The 22335-nt window shown below is 46.7% G+C and overlaps 48 non-coding genes and 1 pseudogene across 48 annotated transcripts; all 49 read right to left on the bottom strand.

The window, feature by feature from the left end:
- Window positions 1–249: 249 nt before the first annotated feature.
- On the bottom strand, window positions 250–368 carry LOC149395599 (5S ribosomal RNA). Its single transcript, XR_016298765.1, has one exon. It is a non-coding gene; the product is annotated as a 5S ribosomal RNA (ribosomal RNA).
- A 334-nt stretch (window positions 369–702) lies between these two features.
- Window positions 703–821, bottom strand: LOC149395598 (5S ribosomal RNA). Its single transcript, XR_016298202.1, has one exon. It is a non-coding gene; the product is annotated as a 5S ribosomal RNA (ribosomal RNA).
- Window positions 822–1154: 333 nt separating this feature from the next.
- On the bottom strand, window positions 1155–1273 carry LOC149395597 (5S ribosomal RNA). The gene has a single exon (XR_016298850.1). It is a non-coding gene; the product is annotated as a 5S ribosomal RNA (ribosomal RNA).
- Window positions 1274–1606: 333 nt separating this feature from the next.
- LOC149395596 (5S ribosomal RNA) lies at window positions 1607–1725 on the bottom strand. The gene has a single exon (XR_016297914.1). It is a non-coding gene; the product is annotated as a 5S ribosomal RNA (ribosomal RNA).
- Window positions 1726–2059: 334 nt separating this feature from the next.
- Window positions 2060–2178, bottom strand: LOC149395595 (5S ribosomal RNA). The gene has a single exon (XR_016299097.1). It is a non-coding gene; the product is annotated as a 5S ribosomal RNA (ribosomal RNA).
- A 334-nt stretch (window positions 2179–2512) lies between these two features.
- On the bottom strand, window positions 2513–2631 carry LOC149395594 (5S ribosomal RNA). Its single transcript, XR_016298119.1, has one exon. It is a non-coding gene; the product is annotated as a 5S ribosomal RNA (ribosomal RNA).
- A 334-nt stretch (window positions 2632–2965) lies between these two features.
- On the bottom strand, window positions 2966–3084 carry LOC149395593 (5S ribosomal RNA). Its single transcript, XR_016298763.1, has one exon. It is a non-coding gene; the product is annotated as a 5S ribosomal RNA (ribosomal RNA).
- Window positions 3085–3417: 333 nt separating this feature from the next.
- LOC149395592 (5S ribosomal RNA) lies at window positions 3418–3536 on the bottom strand. The gene has a single exon (XR_016298849.1). It is a non-coding gene; the product is annotated as a 5S ribosomal RNA (ribosomal RNA).
- A 333-nt stretch (window positions 3537–3869) lies between these two features.
- On the bottom strand, window positions 3870–3988 carry LOC149395591 (5S ribosomal RNA). The gene has a single exon (XR_016298905.1). It is a non-coding gene; the product is annotated as a 5S ribosomal RNA (ribosomal RNA).
- A 334-nt stretch (window positions 3989–4322) lies between these two features.
- On the bottom strand, window positions 4323–4441 carry LOC149395590 (5S ribosomal RNA). Its single transcript, XR_016299265.1, has one exon. It is a non-coding gene; the product is annotated as a 5S ribosomal RNA (ribosomal RNA).
- A 334-nt stretch (window positions 4442–4775) lies between these two features.
- Window positions 4776–4894, bottom strand: LOC149395589 (5S ribosomal RNA). The gene has a single exon (XR_016298201.1). It is a non-coding gene; the product is annotated as a 5S ribosomal RNA (ribosomal RNA).
- A 333-nt stretch (window positions 4895–5227) lies between these two features.
- On the bottom strand, window positions 5228–5346 carry LOC149395588 (5S ribosomal RNA). Its single transcript, XR_016298848.1, has one exon. It is a non-coding gene; the product is annotated as a 5S ribosomal RNA (ribosomal RNA).
- A 333-nt stretch (window positions 5347–5679) lies between these two features.
- On the bottom strand, window positions 5680–5798 carry LOC149395587 (5S ribosomal RNA). The gene has a single exon (XR_016298904.1). It is a non-coding gene; the product is annotated as a 5S ribosomal RNA (ribosomal RNA).
- A 334-nt stretch (window positions 5799–6132) lies between these two features.
- Window positions 6133–6251, bottom strand: LOC149395586 (5S ribosomal RNA). The gene has a single exon (XR_016299096.1). It is a non-coding gene; the product is annotated as a 5S ribosomal RNA (ribosomal RNA).
- Window positions 6252–6585: 334 nt separating this feature from the next.
- Window positions 6586–6704, bottom strand: LOC149395585 (5S ribosomal RNA). Its single transcript, XR_016298839.1, has one exon. It is a non-coding gene; the product is annotated as a 5S ribosomal RNA (ribosomal RNA).
- A 334-nt stretch (window positions 6705–7038) lies between these two features.
- LOC149395584 (5S ribosomal RNA) lies at window positions 7039–7157 on the bottom strand. The gene has a single exon (XR_016298762.1). It is a non-coding gene; the product is annotated as a 5S ribosomal RNA (ribosomal RNA).
- Window positions 7158–7490: 333 nt separating this feature from the next.
- LOC149395583 (5S ribosomal RNA) lies at window positions 7491–7609 on the bottom strand. Its single transcript, XR_016298602.1, has one exon. It is a non-coding gene; the product is annotated as a 5S ribosomal RNA (ribosomal RNA).
- Window positions 7610–7943: 334 nt separating this feature from the next.
- Window positions 7944–8062, bottom strand: LOC149395582 (5S ribosomal RNA). The gene has a single exon (XR_016299095.1). It is a non-coding gene; the product is annotated as a 5S ribosomal RNA (ribosomal RNA).
- Window positions 8063–8396: 334 nt separating this feature from the next.
- LOC149395581 (5S ribosomal RNA) lies at window positions 8397–8515 on the bottom strand. Its single transcript, XR_016298118.1, has one exon. It is a non-coding gene; the product is annotated as a 5S ribosomal RNA (ribosomal RNA).
- Window positions 8516–8849: 334 nt separating this feature from the next.
- Window positions 8850–8968, bottom strand: LOC149395580 (5S ribosomal RNA). The gene has a single exon (XR_016299094.1). It is a non-coding gene; the product is annotated as a 5S ribosomal RNA (ribosomal RNA).
- A 334-nt stretch (window positions 8969–9302) lies between these two features.
- LOC149395579 (5S ribosomal RNA) lies at window positions 9303–9421 on the bottom strand. Its single transcript, XR_016298526.1, has one exon. It is a non-coding gene; the product is annotated as a 5S ribosomal RNA (ribosomal RNA).
- Window positions 9422–9755: 334 nt separating this feature from the next.
- LOC149395578 (5S ribosomal RNA) lies at window positions 9756–9874 on the bottom strand. Its single transcript, XR_016298761.1, has one exon. It is a non-coding gene; the product is annotated as a 5S ribosomal RNA (ribosomal RNA).
- A 333-nt stretch (window positions 9875–10207) lies between these two features.
- On the bottom strand, window positions 10208–10326 carry LOC149395577 (5S ribosomal RNA). Its single transcript, XR_016297715.1, has one exon. It is a non-coding gene; the product is annotated as a 5S ribosomal RNA (ribosomal RNA).
- A 334-nt stretch (window positions 10327–10660) lies between these two features.
- LOC149395576 (5S ribosomal RNA) lies at window positions 10661–10779 on the bottom strand. The gene has a single exon (XR_016299093.1). It is a non-coding gene; the product is annotated as a 5S ribosomal RNA (ribosomal RNA).
- A 334-nt stretch (window positions 10780–11113) lies between these two features.
- Window positions 11114–11232, bottom strand: LOC149395575 (5S ribosomal RNA). The gene has a single exon (XR_016299242.1). It is a non-coding gene; the product is annotated as a 5S ribosomal RNA (ribosomal RNA).
- A 334-nt stretch (window positions 11233–11566) lies between these two features.
- On the bottom strand, window positions 11567–11685 carry LOC149395574 (5S ribosomal RNA). Its single transcript, XR_016299092.1, has one exon. It is a non-coding gene; the product is annotated as a 5S ribosomal RNA (ribosomal RNA).
- A 334-nt stretch (window positions 11686–12019) lies between these two features.
- On the bottom strand, window positions 12020–12138 carry LOC149395573 (5S ribosomal RNA). Its single transcript, XR_016298117.1, has one exon. It is a non-coding gene; the product is annotated as a 5S ribosomal RNA (ribosomal RNA).
- Window positions 12139–12471: 333 nt separating this feature from the next.
- Window positions 12472–12590, bottom strand: LOC149395572 (5S ribosomal RNA). The gene has a single exon (XR_016299014.1). It is a non-coding gene; the product is annotated as a 5S ribosomal RNA (ribosomal RNA).
- Window positions 12591–12924: 334 nt separating this feature from the next.
- LOC149395571 (5S ribosomal RNA) lies at window positions 12925–13043 on the bottom strand. The gene has a single exon (XR_016299187.1). It is a non-coding gene; the product is annotated as a 5S ribosomal RNA (ribosomal RNA).
- A 334-nt stretch (window positions 13044–13377) lies between these two features.
- LOC149395570 (5S ribosomal RNA) lies at window positions 13378–13496 on the bottom strand. The gene has a single exon (XR_016299241.1). It is a non-coding gene; the product is annotated as a 5S ribosomal RNA (ribosomal RNA).
- Window positions 13497–13830: 334 nt separating this feature from the next.
- Window positions 13831–13949, bottom strand: LOC149395569 (5S ribosomal RNA). Its single transcript, XR_016298116.1, has one exon. It is a non-coding gene; the product is annotated as a 5S ribosomal RNA (ribosomal RNA).
- A 334-nt stretch (window positions 13950–14283) lies between these two features.
- LOC149395568 (5S ribosomal RNA) lies at window positions 14284–14402 on the bottom strand. Its single transcript, XR_016298700.1, has one exon. It is a non-coding gene; the product is annotated as a 5S ribosomal RNA (ribosomal RNA).
- Window positions 14403–14736: 334 nt separating this feature from the next.
- Window positions 14737–14855, bottom strand: LOC149395567 (5S ribosomal RNA; annotated as a pseudogene).
- A 333-nt stretch (window positions 14856–15188) lies between these two features.
- LOC149395566 (5S ribosomal RNA) lies at window positions 15189–15307 on the bottom strand. The gene has a single exon (XR_016297549.1). It is a non-coding gene; the product is annotated as a 5S ribosomal RNA (ribosomal RNA).
- A 333-nt stretch (window positions 15308–15640) lies between these two features.
- On the bottom strand, window positions 15641–15759 carry LOC149395565 (5S ribosomal RNA). The gene has a single exon (XR_016298538.1). It is a non-coding gene; the product is annotated as a 5S ribosomal RNA (ribosomal RNA).
- Window positions 15760–16093: 334 nt separating this feature from the next.
- Window positions 16094–16212, bottom strand: LOC149395564 (5S ribosomal RNA). The gene has a single exon (XR_016299185.1). It is a non-coding gene; the product is annotated as a 5S ribosomal RNA (ribosomal RNA).
- A 334-nt stretch (window positions 16213–16546) lies between these two features.
- Window positions 16547–16665, bottom strand: LOC149395563 (5S ribosomal RNA). The gene has a single exon (XR_016299240.1). It is a non-coding gene; the product is annotated as a 5S ribosomal RNA (ribosomal RNA).
- A 334-nt stretch (window positions 16666–16999) lies between these two features.
- LOC149395562 (5S ribosomal RNA) lies at window positions 17000–17118 on the bottom strand. The gene has a single exon (XR_016299239.1). It is a non-coding gene; the product is annotated as a 5S ribosomal RNA (ribosomal RNA).
- Window positions 17119–17452: 334 nt separating this feature from the next.
- On the bottom strand, window positions 17453–17571 carry LOC149395561 (5S ribosomal RNA). Its single transcript, XR_016297548.1, has one exon. It is a non-coding gene; the product is annotated as a 5S ribosomal RNA (ribosomal RNA).
- A 334-nt stretch (window positions 17572–17905) lies between these two features.
- LOC149395560 (5S ribosomal RNA) lies at window positions 17906–18024 on the bottom strand. Its single transcript, XR_016299237.1, has one exon. It is a non-coding gene; the product is annotated as a 5S ribosomal RNA (ribosomal RNA).
- A 334-nt stretch (window positions 18025–18358) lies between these two features.
- Window positions 18359–18477, bottom strand: LOC149395559 (5S ribosomal RNA). The gene has a single exon (XR_016298115.1). It is a non-coding gene; the product is annotated as a 5S ribosomal RNA (ribosomal RNA).
- Window positions 18478–18810: 333 nt separating this feature from the next.
- LOC149395558 (5S ribosomal RNA) lies at window positions 18811–18929 on the bottom strand. Its single transcript, XR_016298262.1, has one exon. It is a non-coding gene; the product is annotated as a 5S ribosomal RNA (ribosomal RNA).
- Window positions 18930–19263: 334 nt separating this feature from the next.
- On the bottom strand, window positions 19264–19382 carry LOC149395557 (5S ribosomal RNA). Its single transcript, XR_016299236.1, has one exon. It is a non-coding gene; the product is annotated as a 5S ribosomal RNA (ribosomal RNA).
- Window positions 19383–19716: 334 nt separating this feature from the next.
- LOC149395556 (5S ribosomal RNA) lies at window positions 19717–19835 on the bottom strand. The gene has a single exon (XR_016298114.1). It is a non-coding gene; the product is annotated as a 5S ribosomal RNA (ribosomal RNA).
- A 334-nt stretch (window positions 19836–20169) lies between these two features.
- Window positions 20170–20288, bottom strand: LOC149395555 (5S ribosomal RNA). The gene has a single exon (XR_016298699.1). It is a non-coding gene; the product is annotated as a 5S ribosomal RNA (ribosomal RNA).
- A 334-nt stretch (window positions 20289–20622) lies between these two features.
- Window positions 20623–20741, bottom strand: LOC149395554 (5S ribosomal RNA). The gene has a single exon (XR_016299235.1). It is a non-coding gene; the product is annotated as a 5S ribosomal RNA (ribosomal RNA).
- Window positions 20742–21074: 333 nt separating this feature from the next.
- Window positions 21075–21193, bottom strand: LOC149395553 (5S ribosomal RNA). The gene has a single exon (XR_016297547.1). It is a non-coding gene; the product is annotated as a 5S ribosomal RNA (ribosomal RNA).
- A 333-nt stretch (window positions 21194–21526) lies between these two features.
- Window positions 21527–21645, bottom strand: LOC149395552 (5S ribosomal RNA). Its single transcript, XR_016298537.1, has one exon. It is a non-coding gene; the product is annotated as a 5S ribosomal RNA (ribosomal RNA).
- Window positions 21646–21979: 334 nt separating this feature from the next.
- LOC149395551 (5S ribosomal RNA) lies at window positions 21980–22098 on the bottom strand. The gene has a single exon (XR_016299184.1). It is a non-coding gene; the product is annotated as a 5S ribosomal RNA (ribosomal RNA).
- Window positions 22099–22335: the final 237 nt, after the last annotated feature.

Below are 22335 nucleotides of genomic sequence, written 5' to 3'. Positions count from 1 at the left end.
ACATAAAATATATGAATTCCTAATAACTTTTCGCGATCTTCGCGTTGGGACGGTTTCGGAAGAGTGATCGGCGAAATTCCGACAAGGTGAACGGGGGAAGGGTAAAATCGTAAATTTCGCCCTCGGTCCGGAATTTCGACTTTCACCGGTGAATTGTAAGCGTAAACGGGCATTTGAACAAGACTCGGAGCGATTTTTGGTGAAATTCCATCGTTTCGGCCTCCGAAAAAAATAATTCGCAAAAAAAGAGGGATGCAACACGAGGACTTCCCAGGAGGTCACCCATCCTAGTACTACTCTCGCCCAAGCACGCTTAACTTCGGAGTTCTGATGGGATGCGGTGCATTAGTGCTGGTATGATCGCATCCGCAAGCATTAGCGCGCATTATCTATATAAGAATCAGCGCCGCGACTCCCAAAAGCCATAACTACGTCTTCGGTGCACCAAAAATCACATAAAATATATGAATTCCTAATAACTTTTCGCGATCTTCGCGTTGGGACGGTTTCGGAAGAGTGATCGGCGAAATTCCGACAAGGTGAACGGGGGAAGGGTAAAATCGTAAATTTCGCCCTCGGTCCGGAATTTCGACTTTCACCGGTGAATTGTAAGCATAAACGGGCATTTGAACAAGACTCGGAGCGATTTTTGGTGAAATTCCATCGTTTCGGCCTCCGAAAAAAATAATTCGCAAAAAAAGAGGGATGCAACACGAGGACTTCCCAAGAGGTCACCCATCCTAGTACTACTCTCGCCCAAGCACGCTTAACTTCGGAGTTCTGATGGGATCCGGTGCATTAGTGCTGGTAAGATCGCATCCGCAAGCATTAGCGCGCATTATCTATATAAGAATCAGCGCCGCGACTCCCAAAAGCCATAACTACGTCTTCGGTGCACCAAAAATCACATAAAATATATGAATTCCTAATAACTTTTCGCGATCTTCGCGTTGGGACGGTATCGGAAGAGTGATCGGCGAAATTCCGACAAGGTGAACGGGGGAAGGGTAAAATCGTAAATTTCGTCCTCGGTCCGGAATTTCGACTTTCACCGGTGAATTGTAAGCGTAAACGGGCATTTGAACAAGACTTGGAGCGATTTTTGGTGAAATTCCATCGTTTCGACCTCCGAAAAAATAATTCGCAAAAAAAGAGGGATGCAACACGAGGACTTCCCAAGAGGTCACCCATCCTAGTACTACTCTCGCCCAAGCACGCTTAACTTCGGAGTTCTGATGGGATGCGGTGCATTAGTGCTGGTATGATCGCATCCGCAAGCATTAGCGCGCATTATCTATATAAGAATCAGCGCCGCGACTCCCAAAAGCCATAACTACGTCTTCGGTGCACCAAAAATCACATAAAATATATGAATTCCTAATAAATTTTCGCGATCTTCGCGTTGGGACGGTTTCGGAAGAGTGATCGGCGAAATTCCGACAAGGTGAACGGGGGAAGGGTAAAATCGTAAATTTCGCCCTCGGTCCGGAATTTCGACTTTCACCGGTGAATTGTAAGCGTAAACGGGCATTTGAACAAGACTCGGAGCGATTTTTGGTGAAATTCCATCGTTTCGACCTCCGAAAAAATAATTCGCAAAAAAAGAGGGATGCAACACGAGGACTTCCCAGGAGGTCACCCTTCCTAGTACTACTCTCGCCCAAGCACGCTTAACTTCGGAGTTCTGATGGGATCCGGTGCATTAGTGCTGGTATGATCGCATCCGCAAGCATTAGCGCGCATTATCTATATAAGAATCAGCGCCGCGACTCCCAAAAGCCATAACTACGTCTTCGGTGCACCAAAAATCACATAAAATATATGAATTCCTAATAACTTTTCGCGATCTTCGCGTTGGGACGGTTTCGGAAGAGTGATCGGCGAAATTCCGACAAGGTGAACGGGGGAAGGGTAAAATCGTAAATTTCGCCCTCGGTCCGGAATTTCGACTTTCACCGGTGAATTGTAAGCGTAAACGGGCATTTGAACAAGACTCGGAGCGATTTTTGGTGAAATTCCATCGTTTCGGCCTCCGAAAAAAATAATTCGCAAAAAAAGAGGGATGCAACACGAGGACATCCCAGGAGGTCACCCATCCTAGTACTACTCTCGCCCAAGCACGCTTAACTTCGGAGTTCTGATGGGATGCGGTGCATTAGTGCTGGTATGATCGCATCCGCAAGCATTAGCGCGCATTATCTATATAAGAATCAACGCCGCGACTCCCAAAAGCCATAACTACGTCTTCGGTGCACCAAAAATCACATAAAATATATGAATTCCTAATAACTTTTCGCGATCTTCGCGTTGGGACGGTTTCGAAAGAGTGATCGGCGAAATTCCGACAAGGTGAACGGGGGAAGGGTAAAATCGTAAATTTCGTCCTCAGTCCGGAATTTCGACTTTCACCGGTGAATTGTATGCGTAAACGAGCATTTGTACAAGGCTCGGATCGATTTTTGGTGAAATTCCATCGTTTCGGCCTCCGAAAAAAATAATTCGCAAAAAAAGAGGGATGCAACACGAGGACTTCCCAGGAGGTCACCCATCCTAGTACTACTCTCGCCCAAGCACGCTTAACTTCGGAGTTCTGATGGGATCCGATGCATTAGTGCTGGTATGATCGCATCCGCAAGCATTAGCGCGCATTATCTATATAAGAATCAACGCCGCGACTCCCAAAAGCCATAACTACGTTTTCGGTGAACCAAAAATCACATAAAATATATGAATTCCTAATAACTTTTCGCGATCTTCGCGTTGGGACGGTTTCGGAAGAGTGATCGGCGAAATTCCGACAAGGTGAACGGGGGAAGGGTAAAATCGTAAATTTCGCCCTCGGTCCGGAATTTCGACTTTCACCGGTGAATTGTAAGCGTAAACGGGCATTTGAACAAGACTCGGAGCGATTTTTGGTGAAATTCCATCGTTTCGGCCTCCGAAAAAAATAATTCGCAAAAAAAGAGGGATGCAACACGAGGACTTCCCAGGAGGTCACCCATCCTAGTACTACTCTCGCCCAAGCACGCTTAACTTCGGAGTTCTGATGGGATGCGGTGCATTAGTGCTGGTATGATCGCATCCGCAAGCATTAGCGCGCATTATCTATATAAGAATCAGCGCCGCGACTCCCAAAAGCCATAACTACGTCTTCGGTGCACCAAAAATCACATAAAATATATGAATTCCTAATAACTTTTCGCGATCTTCGCGTTGGGACGGTTTCGGAAGAGTGATCGGCGAAATTCCGACAAGGTGAACGGGGGAAGGGTAAAATCGTAAATTTCGTCCTCGGTCCGGAATTTCGACTTTCACCGGTGAATTGTAAGCGTAAACGGGCATTTGAACAAGACTCGGAGCGATTTTTGGTGAAATTCCATCGTTTCGACCTCCGAAAAAATAATTCGCAAAAAAAGAGGGATGCAACACGAGGACTTCCCAAGAGGTCACCCATCCTAGTACTACTCTCGCCCAAGCACGCTTAACTTCGGAGTTCTGATGGGATGCGGTGCATTAGTGCTGGTATGATCGCATCCGCAAGCATTAGCGCGCATTATCTATATAAGAATCAGCGCCGCGACTCCCAAAAGCCATAACTACGTCTTCGGTGCACCAAAAATCACATAAAATATATGAATTCCTAATAAATTTTCGCGATCTTCGCGTTGGGACGGTTTCGGAAGAGTGATCGGCGAAATTCCGACAAGGTGAACGGGGGAAGGGTAAAATCGTAAATTTCGCCCTCGGTCCGGAATTTCGACTTTCACCGGTGAATTGTAAGCGTAAACGGGCATTTGAACAAGACTCGGAGCGATTTTTGGTGAAATTCCATCGTTTCGACCTCCGAAAAAATAATTCGCAAAAAAAGAGGGATGCAACACGAGGACTTCCCAGGAGGTCACCCTTCCTAGTACTACTCTCGCCCAAGCACGCTTAACTTCGGAGTTTTGATGGGATCCGGTGCATTAGTGCTGGTATGATCGCATCCGCAAGCATTAGCGCGCATTATCTATATAAGAATCAGCGCCGCGACTCCCAAAAGCCATAACTACGTCTTCGGTGCACCAAAAATCACATAAAATATATGAATTCCTAATAACTTTTCGCGATCTTCGCGTTGGGACGGTTTCGGAAGAGTGATCGGCGAAATTCCGACAAGGTGAACGGGGGAAGGGTAAAATCGTAAATTTCGCCCTCGGTCCGGAATTTCGACTTTCACCGGTGAATTGTAAGCGTAAACGGGCATTTGAACAAGACTCGGAGCGATTTTTGGTGAAATTCCATCGTTTCGGCCTCCGAAAAAAATAATTCGCAAAAAAAGAGGGATGCAACACGAGGACATCCCAGGAGGTCACCCATACTAGTACTACTCTCGCCCAAGCACGCTTAACTTCGGAGTTCTGATGGGATGCGGTGCATTAGTGCTGGTATGATCGCATCCGCAAGCATTAGCGCGCATTATCTATATAAGAATCAGCGCCGCGACTCCCAAAAGCCATAACTACGTCTTCGGTGCACCAAAAATCACATAAATTATATGAATTCCTAATAACTTTTCGCGATCTTCGCGTTGGGACGGTTTCGGAAGAGTGATCGGCGAAATTCCGACAAGGTGAACGGGGGAAGGGTAAAATCGTAAATTTCGCCCTCGGTCCGGAATTTCGACTTTCACCGGTGAATTGTAAGCATAAACGGGCATTTGAACAAGACTCGGAGCGATTTTTGGTGAAATTCCATCGTTTCGGCCTCCGAAAAAAATAATTCGCAAAAAAAGAGGGATGCAACACGAGGACTTCCCAAGAGGTCACCCATCCTAGTACTACTCTCGCCCAAGCACGCTTAACTTCGGAGTTCTGATGGGATCCGGTGCATTAGTGCTGGTAAGATCGCATCCGCAAGCATTAGCGCGCATTATCTATATAAGAATCAGCGCCGCGACTCCCAAAAGCCATAACTACGTCTTCGGTGCACCAAAAATCACATAAAATATATGAATTCCTAATAACTTTTCGCGATCTTCGCGTTGGGACGGTTTCGGAAGAGTGATCGGCGAAATTCCGACAAGGTGAACGGGGGAAGGGTAAAATCGTAAATTTCGTCCTCGGTCCGGAATTTCGACTTTCACCGGTGAATTGTAAGCGTAAACGGGCATTTGAACAAGACTCGGAGCGATTTTTGGTGAAATTCCATCGTTTCGACCTCCGAAAAAATAATTCGCAAAAAAAGAGGGATGCAACACGAGGACTTCCCAAGAGGTCACCCATCCTAGTACTACTCTCGCCCAAGCACGCTTAACTTCGGAGTTCTGATGGGATGCGGTGCATTAGTGCTGGTATGATCGCATCCGCAAGCATTAGCGCGCATTATCTATATAAGAATCAGCGCCGCGACTCCCAAAAGCCATAACTACGTCTTCGGTGCACCAAAAATCACATAAAATATATGAATTCCTAATAAATTTTCGCGATCTTCGCGTTGGGACGGTTTCGGAAGAGTGATCGGCGAAATTCCGACAAGGTGAACGGGGGAAGGGTAAAATCGTAAATTTCGCCCTCGGTCCGGAATTTCGACTTTCACCGGTGAATTGTAAGCGTAAACGGGCATTTGAACAAGACTCGGAGCGATTTTTGGTGAAATTCCATCGTTTCGACCTCCGAAAAAATAATTCGCAAAAAAAGAGGGATGCAACACGAGGACTTCCCAGGAGGTCACCCTTCCTAGTACTACTCTCGCCCAAGCACGCTTAACTTCGGAGTTTTGATGGGATCCGGTGCATTAGTGCTGGTATGATCGCATCCGCAAGCATTAGCGCGCATTATCTATATAAGAATCAGCGCCGCGACTCCCAAAAGCCATAACTACGTCTTCGGTGCACCAAAAATCACATAAAATATATGAATTCCTAATAACTTTTCGCGATCTTCGCGTTGGGACGGTTTCGGAAGAGTGATCGGCGAAATTCCGACAAGGTGAACGGGGGAAGGGTAAAATCGTAAATTTCGCCCTCGGTCCGGAATTTCGACTTTCACCGGTGAATTGTAAGCGTAAACGGGCATTTGAACAAGACTCGGAGCGATTTTTGGTGAAATTCCATCGTTTCGGCCTCCGAAAAAAATAATTCGCAAAAAAAGAGGGATGCAACACGAGGACATCCCAGGAGGTCACCCATCCTAGTACTACTCTCGCCCAAGCACGCTTAACTTCGGAGTTCTGATGGGATGCGGTGCATTAGTGCTGGTATGATCGCATCCGGAAGCATTAGCGCGCATTATCTATATAAGAATCAACGCCGCGACTCCCAAAAGCCATAACTACGTCTTCGGTGCACCAAAAATCACATAAAATATATGAATTCCTAATAACTTTTCGCGATCTTCGCGTTGGGACGGTTTCGAAAGAGTGATCGGCGAAATTCCGACAAGGTGAACGGGGGAAGGGTAAAATCGTAAATTTCGCCCTCGGTCCGGAATTTCGACTTTCACCGGTGAATTGTATGCGTAAACGAGCATTTGAACAAGGCTCGGATCGATTTTTGGTGAAATTCCATCGTTTCGGCCTCCGAAAAAAATAATTCGCAAAAAAAGAGGGATGCAACACGAGGACTTCCCAGGAGGTCACCCATCCTAGTACTACTCTCGCCCAAGCACGCTTAACTTTGGAGTTCTGATGGGATCCGATGCATTAGTGCTGGTATGATCGCATCCGCAAGCATTAGCGCGCATTATCTATATAAGAATCAACGCCGCGACTCCCAAAAGCCATAACTACGTCTTCGGTGCACCAAAAATCACATAAAATATATGAATTCCTAATAACTTTTCGCGATCTTCGCGTTGGGACGGTTTCGGAAGAGTGATCGGCGAAATTCCGCCAAGGTGAACGGGGGAAGGGTAAAATCGTAAATTTCACCCTCGGTCCGGAATTTCGACTTTCACCGGTGAATTGTAAGCGTAAACGGGCATTTGAACAAGACTCGGAGCGATTTTTGGTGAAATTCCATCGTTTCGGCCTCCGAAAAAAATAATTCGCAAAAAAACAGGGATGCAACACGAGGACTTCCCAGGAGGTCACCCATCCTAGTACTACTCTCGCCCAAGCACGCTTAACTTCGGAGTTCTGATGGGATGCGGTGCATTAGTGCTGGTATGATCGCATCCGCAAGCATTAGCGCGCATTATCTATATAAGAATCAGCGCCGCGACTCCCAAAAGCCATAACTACGTCTTCGGTGCACCAAAAATCACATAAAATATATGAATTCCTAATAACTTTTCCAGATCTTCGCGTTGGGACGGTTTCGGAAGAGTGATCGGCGAAATTCCGACAAGGTGAACGGGGGAAGGGTAAAATCGTAAATTTCGCCCTCGGTCCGGAATTTCGACTTTCACCGGTGAATTGTAAGCGTAAACGGGCATTTGAACAAGACTCGGAGCGATTTTTGGTGAAATTCCATCGTTTCGGCCTCCGAAAAAAATAATTCGCAAAAAAGAGGGATGCAACACGAGGACTTCCCAAGAGGTCACCCATCCTAGTACTACTCTCGCCCAAGCACGCTTAAATTCGGAGTTCTAATGGGATCCGGTGCATTAGTGCTGGTATGATCGCATCCGCAAGCATTAGCGCGCATTATCTATATAAGAATCAGCGCCGCGACTCCCAAAAGCCATAACTACGTCTTCGGTGCACCAAAAATCACATAAAATATATGAATTCCTAATAACTTTTCGCGATCTTCGCGTTGGGACGGTTTCGGAAGAGTGATCGGCGAAATTCCGACAAGGTGAACGGGGGAAGGGTAAAATCGTAAATTTCGCCATCGGTCCGGAATTTCGACTTTCACCGGTGAATTGTAAGCGTAAACGGGCATTTGAACAAGACTCGGAGCGATTTTTGGTGAAATTCCATCGTTTCGGCCTCCGAAAAAAATAATTCGCAAAAAAAGAGGGATGCAACACGAGGACATCCCAGGAGGTCACCCATCCTAGTACTACTCTCGCCCAAGCACGCTTAACTTCGGAGTTCTGATGGGATGCGGTGCATTAGTGCTGGTATGATCGCATCCAGAAGCATTAGCGCGCATTATCTATATAAGAATCAACGCCGCGACTCCCAAAAGCCATAACTACGTCTTCGGTGCACCAAAAATCACATAAAATATATGAATTCCTAATAACTTTTCGCGATCTTCGCGTTGGGACGGTTTCGAAAGAGTGATCGGCGAAATTCCGACAAGGTGAACGGGGGAAGGGTAAAATCGTAAATTTCGCCCTCGGTCCGGAATTTCGACTTTCACCGGTGAATTGTATGCGTAAACGAGCATTTGAACAAGGCTCGGATCGATTTTTGGTGAAATTCCATCGTTTCGGCCTCCGAAAAAAATAATTCGCAAAAAAAGAGGGATGCAACACGAGGACTTCCCAGGAGGTCACCCATCCTAGTACTACTCTCGCCCAAGCACGCTTAACTTCGGAGTTCTGATGGGATCCGATGCATTAGTGCTGGTATGATCGCATCCGCAAGCATTAGCGCGCATTATCTATATAAGAATCAACGCCGCGACTCCCAAAAGCCATAACTACGTCTTCGGTGCACCAAAAATCACATAAAATATATGAATTCCTAATAACTTTTCGCGATCTTCGCGTTGGGACGGTTTCGGAAGAGTGATCGGCGAAATTCCGACAAGGTGAACGGGGGAAGGGTAAAATCGTAAATTTCGCCCTCGGTCCGGAATTTCGACTTTCACCGGTGAATTGTAAGCGTAAACGGGCATTTGAACAAGACTCGGAGCGATTTTTGGTGAAATTCCATCGTTTCGGCCTCCGAAAAAAATAATTCGCAAAAAAAGAGGGATGCAACACGAGGACATCCCAGGAGGTCACCCATCCTAGTACTACTCTCGCCCAAGCACGCTTAACTTCGGAGTTCTGATGGGATGCGGTGCATTAGTGCTGGTATGATCGCATCCGGAAGCATTATCGCGCATTATCTATATAAGAATCAACGCCGCGACTCCCAAAAGCCATAACTACGTCTTCGGTGCACCAAAAATCACATAAAATATATGAATTCCTAATAACTTTTCGCGATCTTCGCGTTGGGACGGTTTCGAAAGAGTGATCGGCGAAATTCCGACAAGGTGAACGGGGGAAGGGTAAAATCGTAAATTTCGCCCTCGGTCCGGAATTTCGACTTTCACCGGTGAATTGTATGCGTAAACGAGCATTTGAACAAGGCTCGGATCGATTTTTGGTGAAATTCCATCGTTTCGGCCTCCGAAAAAAATAATTCGCAAAAAAAGAGGGATGCAACACGAGGACTTCCCAGGAGGTCACCCATCCTAGTACTACTCTCGCCCAAGCACGCTTCACTTCGGAGTTCTGATGGGATCCGATGCATTAGTGCTGGTATGATCGCATCCGCAAGCATTAGCGCGCATTATCTATATAAGAATCAACGCCGCGACTCCCAAAAGCCATAACTACGTCTTCGGTGCACCAAAAATCACATAAAATATATGAATTCCTAATAACTTTTCGCGATCTTCGCGTTGGGACGGTTTCGGAAGAGTGATCGGCGAAATTCCGCCAAGGTGAACGGGGGAAGGGTAAAATCGTAAATTTCACCCTCGGTCCGGAATTTCGACTTTCACCGGTGAATTGTAAGCGTAAACGGGCATTTGAACAAGACTCGGAGCGATTTTTGGTGAAATTCCATCGTTTCGGCCTCCGAAAAAAATAATTCGCAAAAAAACAGGGATGCAACACGAGGACTTCCCAGGAGGTCACCCATCCTAGTACTACTCTCGCCCAAGCACGCTTAACTTCGGAGTTCTGATGGGATGCGGTGCATTAGTGCTGGTATGATCGCATCCGCAAGCATTAGCGCGCATTATCTATATAAGAATCAGCGCCGCGACTCCCAAAAGCCATAACTACGTCTTCGGTGCACCAAAAATCACATAAAATATATGAATTCCTAATAACTTTTCCAGATCTTCGCGTTGGGACGGTTTCGGAAGAGTGATCGGCCAAATTCCGACAAGGTGAACGGGGGAAGGGTAAAATCGTAAATTTCGCCCTCGGTCCGGAATTTCGACTTTCACCGGTGAATTGTAAGCGTAAACGGGCATTTGAACAAGACTCGGAGCGATTTTTGGTGAAAGTCCATCGTTTCGGCCTCCGAAAAAAATAATTCGCAAAAAAGAGGGATGCAACACGAGGACTTCCCAAGAGGTCACCCATCCTAGTACTACTCTCGCCCAAGCACGCTTAACTTCGGAGTTCTAATGGGATCCGGTGCATTAGTGCTGGTATGATCGCATCCGCAAGCATTAGCGCGCATTATCTATATAAGAATCAGCGCCGCGACTCCCAAAAGCTATAACTACGTCTTCGGTGCACCAAAAATCACATAAAATATATGAATTCCTAATAACTTTTCGCGATCTTCGCGTTGGGACGGTTTCGGAAGAGTGATCGGCGAAATTCCGACAAGGTGAACGGGGGAAGGGTAAAATCGTAAATTTCGCCATCGGTCCGGAATTTCGACTTTCACCGGTGAATTGTAAGCGTAAACGGGCATTTGAACAAGACTCGGAGCGATTTTTGGTGAAATTCCATCGTTTCGGCCTCCGAAAAAAATAATTCGCAAAAAAAGAGGGATGCAACACGAGGACATCCCAGGAGGTCACCCATCCTAGTACTACTCTCGCCCAAGCACGCTTAACTTCGGAGTTCTGATGGGATGCGGTGCATTAGTGCTGGTATGATCGCATCCAGAAGCATTAGCGCGCATTATCTATATAAGAATCAACGCCGCGACTCCCAAAAGCCATAACTACGTCTTCGGTGCACCAAAAATCACATAAAATATATGAATTCCTAATAACTTTTCGCGATCTTCGCGTTGGGACGGTTTCGGAAGAGTGATCGGCGAAATTCCGACAAGGTGAACGGGGGAAGGGTAAAATCGTAAATTTCGCCCTCGGTCCGGAATTTCGACTTTCACCGGTGAATTGTATGCGTAAACGAGCATTTGAACAAGGCTCGGATCGATTTTTGGTGAAATTCCATCGTTTCGGCCTCCGAAAAAAATAATTCGCAAAAAAAGAGGGACGCAACACGAGGACATCCCAGGAGGTCACCCATCCTAGTACTACTCTCGCCCAAGCACGCTTAACTTCGGAGTTCTGATGGGATGCGGTGCATTAGTGCTGGTATGATCGCATCCGCAAGCATTAGCGCGCATTATCTATATAAGAATCAACGCCGCGACTCCCAAAAGCCATAACTACGTCTTCGGTGCACCAAAAATCACATAAAATATATGAATTCCTAATAACTTTTCGCGATCTTCGCGTTGGGACGGTTTCGGAAGAGTGATCGGCGAAATTCCGACAAGGTGAACGGGGGAAGGGTAAAATCGTAAATTTCGCCCTCGGTCCGGAATTTCGACTTTCACCGGTGAATTGTAAGCGTAAACGGGCATTTGAACAAGACTCGGAGCGATTTTTGGTGAAATTCCATCGTTTCGGCCTCCGAAAAAAATAATTCGCAAAAAAATAGGGATGCAACACGAGGACATCCCAGGAGGTCACCCATCCTAGTACTACTCTCGCCCAAGCACGCTTAACTTCGGAGTTCTGATGGGATGCGGTGCATTAGTGCTGGTATGATCGCATCCGCAAGCATTAGCGCGCATTATCTATATAAGAATCAGCGCCGCGACTCCCAAAAGCCATAACTACGTCTTCGGTGCACCAAAAATCACATAAAATATATGAATTCCTAATAACTTTTCGCGATCTTCGCGTTGGGACGGTTTCGGAAGAGTGATCGGCGAAATTCCGACAAGGTGAACGGGGGAAGGGTAAAATCGTAAATTTCGCCCTCGGTCCGGAATTTCGACTTTCACCGGTGAATTGTAAGCGTAAACGGGCATTTGAACAAGACTCGGAGCGATTTTTGGTGAAATTCCATCGTTTCGGCCTCCGAAAAAAATAATTCGCAAAAAAAGAGGGATGCAACACGAGGACTTCCCAGGAGGTCACCCATCCTAGTACTACTCTCGCCCAAGCACGCTTAACTTCGGAGTTCTGATGGGATCCGATGCATTAGTGCTGGTATGATCGCATCCGCAAGCATTAGCGCGCATTATCTATATAAGAATCAGCGCCGCGACTCCCAAAAGCCATAACTACGTCTTCGGTGCACCAAAAATCACATAAAATATATGAATTCCTAATAACTTTTCGCGATCTTCGCGTTGGGACGGTTTCGGAAGAGTGATCGGCGAAATTCCGACAAGGTGAACGGGGGAAGGGTAAAATCGTAAATTTCGCCCTCGGTCCGGAATTTCGACTTTCACCGGTGAATTGTAAGCGTAAACGGGCATTTGAACAAGACTCGGAGCGATTTTTGGTGAAATTCCATCGTTTCGACCTCCGAAAAAATAATTCGCAAAAAAAGAGGGATGCAACACGAGGACTTCCCAAGAGGTCACCCATCCTAGTACTACTCTCGCCCAAGCACGCTTAACTTCGGCGTTCTGATGGGATCCTGTGCATTAGTGCTGGTATGATCGCATCCGCAAGCATTAGCGCGCATTATCTATATAAGAATCAGCGCCGCGACTCCCAAAAGCCATAACTACGTCTTCGGTGCACCAAAAATCACATAAAATATATGAATTCCTAATAACTTTTCGCGATCTTCGCCTTGGGACGGTTTCGGTAGAGTGATCGGCGAAATTCCGACAAGGTGAACGGGGGAAGGGTAAAATCGTAAATTTCGCCCTCGGTCCGGAATTTCGACTTTCACCGGTGAATTGTAAGCGTAAACGGGCATTTGAACAAGACTCGGAGCGATTTTTGGTGAAATTCCATCAGTACGGCCTCCGAAAAAAATAATTCGCAAAAAAAGAGGGACGCAACACGTGGACATCCCAGGAGGTCACCCATCCTAGTACTACTCTCGCCCAAGCACGCTTAACTTCGGAGTTCTGATGGGATGCGGTGCATTAGTGCTGGTATGATCGCATCCGCAAGCATTAGCGCGCATTATCTATATAAGAATCAGCGCCGCGACTCCCAAAAGCCATAACTACGTCTTCGGTGCACCAAAAATCACATAAAATATATGAATTCCTAATAACTTTTCGCGATCTTCGCGTTGGGACGGTTTCGGAAGAGTGATCGGCGAAATTCCGACAAGGTGAACGGGGGAAGGGTAAAATCGTAAATTTCGCCCTCGGTCCGGAATTTCGACTTTCACCGGTGAATTGTAAGCGTAAACGGGCATTTGAACAAGGCTCGGATCGATTTTTGGTGAAATTCCATCGTTACGGCCTCCGAAAAAAATAATTCGCAAAAAAAGAGGGACGCAACACGAGGACATCCCAGGAGGTCACCCATCCTAGTACTACTCTCGCCCAAGCACGCTTAACTTCGGAGTTCTGATGGGATGCGGTGCATTAGTGCTGGTATGATCGCATCCGCAAGCATTAGCGCGCATTATCTATATAAGAATCAACGCCGCGACTCCCAAAAGCCATAACTACGTCTTCGGTGCACCAAAAATCACATAAAATATATGAATTCCTAATAACTTTTCGCGATCTTCGCGTTGGGACGGTTTCGGAAGAGTGATCGGCGAAATTCCGACAAGGTGAACGGGGGAAGGGTAAAATCGTAAATTTCGCCCTCGGTCCGGAATTTCGACTTTCACCGGTGAATTGTATGCGTAAACGAGCATTTGAACAAGGCTCGGATCGATTTTTGGTGAAATTCCATCGTTTCGGCCTCCGAAAAAAATAATTCGCAAAAAAAGAGGGATGCAACACGAGGACTTCCCAGGAGGTCACCCATCCTAGTACTACTCTCGCCCAAGCACGCTTAACTTCGGAGTTCTGATGGGATCCGATGCATTAGTGCTGGTATGATCGCATCCGCAAGCATTAGCGCGCATTATCTATATAAGAATCAACGCCGCGACTCCCAAAAGCCATAACTACGTCTTCGGTGCACCAAAAATCACATAAAATATATGAATTCCTAATAACTTTTCGCGATCTTCGCGTTGGGACGGTTTCGGAAGAGTGATCGTCGAAATTCCGCCAAGGTGAACGGGGGAAGGGTAAAATCGTAAATTTCACCCTCGGTCCGGAATTTCGACTTTCACCGGTGAATTGTAAGCGTAAACGGGCATTTGAACAAGACTCGGAGCGATTTTTGGTGAAATTCCATCGTTTCGGCCTCCGAAAAAAATAATTCGCAAAAAAAGAGGGATGCAACACGAGGACTTCCCAGGAGGTCACCCATCCTAGTACTACTCTCGCCCAAGCACGCTTAACTTCGAAGTTCTGATGGGATGCGGTGCATTAGTGCTGGTATGATCGCATCCGCAAGCATTAGCGCGCATTATCTATATAAGAATCAGCGCCGCGACTCCCAAAAGCCATAACTACGTCTTCGGTGCACCAAAAATCACATAAAATATATGAATTCCTAATAACTTTTCGCGATCTCCGCGTTGGGACGGTTTCGGAAGAGTGATCGGCGAAATTCCGACAAGGTGAACGGGGGAAGGGCAAAATCGTAAATTTCGCCCTCGGTCCGGAATTTCGACTTTCACCGGTGAATTGTAAGCGTAAACGGGCATTTGAACAAGACTCGGAGCGATTTTTGGTGAAATTCCATCGTTTCGGCCTCCGAAAAAAATAATTCGCAAAAAAAGAGGGACGCAACACGAGGACATCCCAGGAGGTCACCCATCCTAGTACTACTCTCGCCCAAGCACGCTTAACTACGGAGTTCTGATGGGATGCGGTGCATTAGTGCTGGTATGATCGCATCCGCAAGCATTAGCGCGCATTATCTATATAAGAATCAACGCCGCGACTCCCAAAAGCCATAACTACGTCTTCGGTGCACCAAAAATCACATAAAATATATGAATTCCTAATAACTTTTCGCGATCTTCGCGTTGGGACGGTTTCGGAAGAGTGATCGGCGAAATTCCGACAAGGTGAACGGGGGAAGGGTAAAATCGTAAATTTCGCCCTCGGTCCGGAATTTCGACTTTCACCGGTGAATTGTAAGCGTAAACGGGCATTTGAACAAGACTTGGAGCGATTTTTGGTGAAATTCCATCGTTTCGGCCTCCGAATAAAATAATTCGCAAAAAAGAGGGATGCAACACGAGGACTTCCCAAGAGGTCACCCATCCTAGTACTACTCTCGCCCAAGCACGCTTAACTTCGGAGTTCTGATGGGATCCGGTGCATTAGTGCTGGTATGATCGCATCCGCAAGCATTAGCGCGCATTATCTATATAAGAATCAGCGCCGCGACTCCCAAAAGCCATAACTACGTCTTCGGTGCACCAAAAATCACATAAAATATATGAATTCCTAATAACTTTTCGCGATCTTCGCGTTGGGACGGTTTCGGAAGAGTGATCGGCGAAATTCCGACAAGGTGAACGGGGGAAGGGTAAAATCGTAAATTTCGCCATCGGTCCGGAATTTCGACTTTCACCGGTGAATTGTAAGCGTAAACGGGCATTTGAACAAGACTCGGAGTGATTTTTGGTGAAATTCCATCGTTTCGACCTCCGAAAAAATAATTCGCAAAAAAAGAGGGATGCAACACGAGGACTTCCCAAGAGGTCACCCATCCTAGTACTACTCTCGCCCAAGCACGCTTAACTTCGGAGTTCTGATGGGATCCTGTGCATTAGTGCTGGTATGATCGCATCCGCAAGCATTAGCGCGCATTATCTATATAAGAATCAGCGCCGCGACTCCCAAAAGCCATAACTACGTCTTCGGTGCACCAAAAATCACATAAAATATATGAATTCCTAATAACTTTTCGCGATCTTCGCCTTGGGACGGTTTCGGAAGAGTGATCGGCGAAATTCCGACAAGGTGAACGGGGGAAGGGTAAAATCGTAAATTTCGCCCTCGGTCCGGAATTTCGACTTTCACCGGTGAATTGTAAGCGTAAACGGGCATTTGAACAAGACTCGGAGCGATTTTTGGTGAAATTCCATCAGTACGGCCTCCGAAAAAAATAATTCGCAAAAAAAGAGGGACGCAACACGTGGACATCCCAGGAGGTCACCCATCCTAGTACTACTCTCGCCCAAGCACGCTTAACTTCGGAGTTCTGATGGGATGCGGTGCATTAGTGCTGGTATGATCGCATCCGCAAGCATTAGCGCGCATTATCTATATAAGAATCAGCGCCGCGACTCCCAAAAGCCATAACTACGTCTTCGGTGCACCAAAAATCACATAAAATATATGAATTCCTAATAACTTTTCGCGATCTTCGCGTTGGGACGGTTTCGGAAGAGTGATCGGCGAAATTCCGACAAGGTGAACGGGGGAAGGGTAAGATCGTAAATTTCGCCCTCGGTCCGGAATTTCGACTTTCACCGGTGAATTGTAAGCGTAAACGGGCATTTGAACAAGACTCGGAGCGATTTTTGGTGAAATTCCATCGTTACGGCCTCCGAAAAAAATAATTCGCAAAAAAAGAGGGACGCAACACGAGGACATCCCAGGAGGTCACCCATCCTAGTACTACTCTCGCCCAAGCACGCTTAACTTCGGAGTTCTGATGGGATGCGGTGCATTAGTGCTGGTATGATCGCATCCGCAAGCATTAGCGCGCATTATCTATATAAGAATCAACGCCGCGACTCCCAAAAGCCATAACTACGTCTTCGGTGCACCAAAAATCACATAAAATATATGAATTCCTAATAACTTTTCGCGATCTTCGCGTTGGGACGGTTTCGGAAGAGTGATCGGCGAAATTCCGACAAGGTGAACGGGGGAAGGGTAAAATCGTAAATTTCGCCCTCGGTCCGGAATTTCGACTTTCACCGGTGAATTGTATGCGTAAACGAGCATTTGAACAAGGCTCGGATCGATTTTTGGTGAAATTCCATCGTTTCGGCCTCCGAAAAAAATAATTCGCAAAAAAAGAGGGACGCAACACGAGGACATCCCAGGAGGTCACCCATCCTAGTACTACTCTCGCCCAAGCACGCTTAACTTCGGAGTTCTGATGGGATGCGGTGCATTAGTGCTGGTATGATCGCATCCGCAAGCATTAGCGCGCATTATCTATATAAGAATCAACGCCGCGACTCCCAAAAGCCATAACTACGTCTTCGGTGCACCAAAAATCACATAAAATATATGAATTCCTAATAACTTTTCGCGATCTTCGCGTTGGGACGGTTTCGAAAGAGTGATCGGCGAAATTCCGACAAGGTGAACGGGGGAAGGGTAAAATCGTAAATTTCGCCCTCGGTCCGGAATTTCGACTTTCACCGGCGAATTGTATGCGTAAACGAGCATTTGAACAAGGCTCGGATCGATTTTTGGTGAAATTCCATCGTTTCGGCCTCCGAAAAAAATAATTCGCAAAAAAAGAGGGATGCAACACGAGGACTTCCCAAGAGGTCACCCATCCTAGTACTACTCTCGCCCAAGCACGCTTAACTTCGGAGTTCTGATGGGATCCGGTGCATTAGTGCTGGTATGATCGCATCCGCAAGCATTAGCGCGCATTATCTATATAAGAATCAGCGCCGCGACTCCCAAAAGCCATAACTACGTCTTCGGTGCACCAAAAATCACATAAAATATATGAATTCCTAATAACTTTTCGCGATCTTCGCGTTGGGACGGTTTCGGAAGAGTGATCGGCGAAATTCCGACAAGGTGAACGGGGGAAGGGTAAAATCGTAAATTTCGCCCTCGGTCCGGAATTTCGACTTTCACCGGTGAATTGTAAGCGTAAACGGGCATTTGAACAAGCCTCGGATCGATTTTTGGTGAAATTCCATCGTTACGGCCTCCGAAAAAAATAATTCGCAAAAAAAGAGGGACGCAACACGAGGACATCCCAGGAGGTCACCCATCCTAGTACTACTCTCGCCCAAGCACGCTTAACTTCGGAGTTCTGATGGGATGCGGTGCATTAGTGCTGGTATGATCGCATCCGCAAGCATTAGCGCGCATTATCTATATAAGAATCAGCGCCGCGACTCCCAAAAGCCATAACTACGTCTTCGGTGCACCAAAAATCACATAAAATATATGAATTCCTAATAACTTTTCGCGATCTTCGCGTTGGGACGGTTTCGGAAGAGTGATCGGCGAAATTCCGACAAGGTGAACGGGGGAAGGGTAAAATCGTAAATTTCGCCCTCGGTCCGGAATTTCGACTTTCACCGGTGAATTGTATGCGTAAACGAGCATTTGAACAAGGCTCGGATCGATTTTTGGTGAAATTCCATCGTTTCGGCCTCCGAAAAAAATAATTCGCAAAAAAAGAGGGATGCAACACGAGGACTTCCCAGGAGGTCACCCATCCTAGTACTACTCTCGCCCAAGCACGCTTAACTTCGGAGTTCTGATGGGATCCGATGCATTAGTGCTGGTATGATCGCATCCGCAAGCATTAGCGCGCATTATCTATATAAGAATCAACGCCGCGACTCCCAAAAGCCATAACTACGTCTTCGGTGCACCAAAAATCACATAAAATATATGAATTCCTAATAACTTTTCGCGATCTTCGCGTTGGGACGGTTTCGGAAGAGTGATCGGCGAAATTACGCCAAGGTGAACGGGGGAAGGGTAAAATCGTAAATTTCGCCCTCGGTCCGGAATTTCGACTTTCACCGGTGAATTGTAAGCGTAAACGGGCATTTGAACAAGACTCGGAGCGATTTTTGGTGAAATTCCATCGTTTCGACCTCCGAAAAAATAATTCGCAAAAAAAGAGCGATGCAACACGAGGACTTCCCAAGAGGTCACCCATCCTAGTACTACTCTCGCCCAAGCACGCTTAACTTCGGAGTTCTGATGGGATCCGGTGCATTAGTGCTGGTATGATCGCATCCGCAAGCATTAGCGCGCATTATCTATATAAGAATCAGCGCCGCGACTCCCAAAAGCCATAACTACGTCTTCGGTGCACCAAAAATCACATAAAATATATGAATTCCTAATAACTTTTCGCGATCTTCGCGTTGGGACGGTTTCGGAAGAGTGATCGGCGAAATTCCGACAAGGTGAACGGGGGAAGGGTAAAATCGTAAATTTCGCCCTCGGTCCGGAATTTCGACTTTCACCGGTGAATTGTAAGCGTAAACGGGCATTTGAACAAGCCTCGGATCGATTTTTGGTGAAATTCCATCGTTACGGCCTCCGAAAAAAATAATTCGCAAAAAAAGAGGGACGCAACACGAGGACATCCCAGGAGGTCACCCATCCTAGTACTACTCTCGCCCAAGCACGCTTAACTTCGGAGTTCTGATGGGATGCGGTGCATTAGTGCTGGTATGATCGCATCCGCAAGCATTAGCGCGCATTATCTATATAAGAATCAACGCCGCGACTCCCAAAAGCCATAACTACGTCTTCGGTGCACCAAAAATCACATAAAATATATGAATTCCTAATAACTTTTCGCGATCTTCGCGTTGGGACGGTTTCGGAAGAGTGATCGGCGAAATTCCGACAAGGTGAACGGGGGAAGGGTAAAATCGTAAATTTCGCCCTCGGTCCGGAATTTCGACTTTCACCGGTGAATTGTATGCGTAAACGAGCATTTGAACAAGGCTCGGATCGATTTTTGGTGAAATTCCATCGTTTCGGCCTCCGAAAAAAATAATTCGCAAAAAAAGAGGGATGCAACACGAGGACTTCCCAGGAGGTCACCCATCCTAGTACTACTCTCGCCCAAGCACGCTTAACTTCGGAGTTCTGATGGGATCCGATGCATTAGTGCTGGTATGATCGCATCCGCAAGCATTAGCGCGCATTATCTATATAAGAATCAACGCCGCGACTCCCAAAAGCCATAACTACGTCTTCGGTGCACCAAAAATCACATAAAATATATGAATTCCTAATAACTTTTCGCGATCTTCGCGTTGGGACGGTTTCGGAAGAGTGATCGTCGAAATTCCGCCAAGGTGAACGGGGGAAGGGTAAAATCGTAAATTTCACCCTCGGTCCGGAATTTCGACTTTCACCGGTGAATTGTAAGCGTAAACGGGCATTTGAACAAGACTCGGAGCGATTTTTGGTGAAATTCCATCGTTTCGGCCTCCGAAAAAAATAATTCGCAAAAAAAGAGGGATGCAACACGAGGACTTCCCAGGAGGTCACCCATCCTAGTACTACTCTCGCCCAAGCACGCTTAACTTCGAAGTTCTGATGGGATGCGGTGCATTAGTGCTGGTATGATCGCATCCGCAAGCATTAGCGCGCATTATCTATATAAGAATCAGCGCCGCGACTCCCAAAAGCCATAACTACGTCTTCGGTGCACCAAAAATCACATAAAATATATGAATTCCTAATAACTTTTCGCGATCTCCGCGTTGGGACGGTTTCGGAAGAGTGATCGGCGAAATTCCGACAAGGTGAACGGGGGAAGGGCAAAATCGTAAATTTCGCCCTCGGTCCGGAATTTCGACTTTCACCGGTGAATTGTAAGCGTAAACGGGCATTTGAACAAGACTCGGAGCGATTTTTGGTGAAATTCCATCGTTTCGGCCTCCGAAAAAAATAATTCGCAAAAAAAGAGGGACGCAACACGAGGACATCCCAGGAGGTCACCCATCCTAGTACTACTCTCGCCCAAGCACGCTTAACTTCGGAGTTCTGATGGGATGCGGTGCATTAGTGCTGGTATGATCGCATCCGCAAGCATTAGCGCGCATTATCTATATAAGAATCAACGCCGCGACTCCCAAAAGCCATAACTACGTCTTCGGTGCACCAAAAATCACATAAAATATATGAATTCCTAATAACTTTTCGCGATCTTCGCGTTGGGACGGTTTCGGAAGAGTGATCGGCGAAATTCCGACAAGGTGAACGGGGGAAGGGTAAAATCGTAAATTTCGCCCTCGGTCCGGAATTTCGACTTTCACCGGTGAATTGTAAGCGTAAACGGGCATTTGAACAAGACTCGGAGCGATTTTTGGTGAAATTCCATCGTTTCGGCCTCCGAATAAAATAATTCGCAAAAAAGAGGGATGCAACACGAGGACTTCCCAAGAGGTCACCCATCCTAGTACTACTCTCGCCCAAGCACGCTTAACTTCGGAGTTCTGATGGGATCCGGTGCATTAGTGCTGGTATGATCGCATCCGCAAGCATTAGCGCGCATTATCTATATAAGAATCAGCGCCGCGACTCCCAAAAGCCATAACTACGTCTTCGGTGCACCAAAAATCACATAAAATATATGAATTCCTAATAACTTTTCGCGATCTTCGCGTTGGGACGGTTTCGGAAGAGTGATCGGCGAAATTCCGACAAGGTGAACGGGGGAAGGGTAAAATCGTAAATTTCGCCATCGGTCCGGAATTTCGACTTTCACCGGTGAATTGTAAGCGTAAACGGGCATTTGAACAAGACTCGGAGTGATTTTTGGTGAAATTCCATCGTTTCGACCTCCGAAAAAATAATTCGCAAAAAAAGAGGGATGCAACACGAGGACTTCCCAAGAGGTCACCCATCCTAGTACTACTCTCGCCCAAGCACGCTTAACTTCGGAGTTCTGATGGGATCCTGTGCATTAGTGCTGGTATGATCGCATCCGCAAGCATTAGCGCGCATTATCTATATAAGAATCAGCGCCGCGACTCCCAAAAGCCATAACTACGTCTTCGGTGCACCAAAAATCACATAAAATATATGAATTCCTAATAACTTTTCGCGATCTTCGCCTTGGGACGGTTTCGGAAGAGTGATCGGCGAAATTCCGACAAGGTGAACGGGGGAAGGGTAAAATCGTAAATTTCGCCCTCGGTCCGGAATTTCGACTTTCACCGGTGAATTGTAAGCGTAAACGGGCATTTGAACAAGACTCGGAGCGATTTTTGGTGAAATTCCATCAGTACGGCCTCCGAAAAAAATAATTCGCAAAAAAAGAGGGACGCAACACGTGGACATCCCAGGAGGTCACCCATCCTAGTACTACTCTCGCCCAAGCACGCTTAACTTCGGAGTTCTGATGGGATGCGGTGCATTAGTGCTGGTATGATCGCATCCGCAAGCATTAGCGCGCATTATCTATATAAGAATCAGCGCCGCGACTCCCAAAAGCCATAACTACGTCTTCGGTGCACCAAAAATCACATAAAATATATGAATTCCTAATAACTTTTCGCGATCTTCGCGTTGGGACGGTTTCGGAAGAGTGATCGGCGAAATTCCGACAAGGTGAACGGGGGAAGGGTAAGATCGTAAATTTCGCCCTCGGTCCGGAATTTCGACTTTCACCGGTGA

The sequence above is a fragment of the Urtica dioica genome, chromosome 5, assembly GCF_054948205.1.
Source record: "Urtica dioica subsp. dioica isolate 48M chromosome 5, U.dioica_male_clone48M_v1_H2, whole genome shotgun sequence".
NCBI classification, from domain to species: Eukaryota; Viridiplantae; Streptophyta; class Magnoliopsida; order Rosales; family Urticaceae; genus Urtica; species Urtica dioica.
Note: the sequence above shows the minus strand (reverse complement) of the source record. Positions and strands in the feature narration are given on the sequence as shown.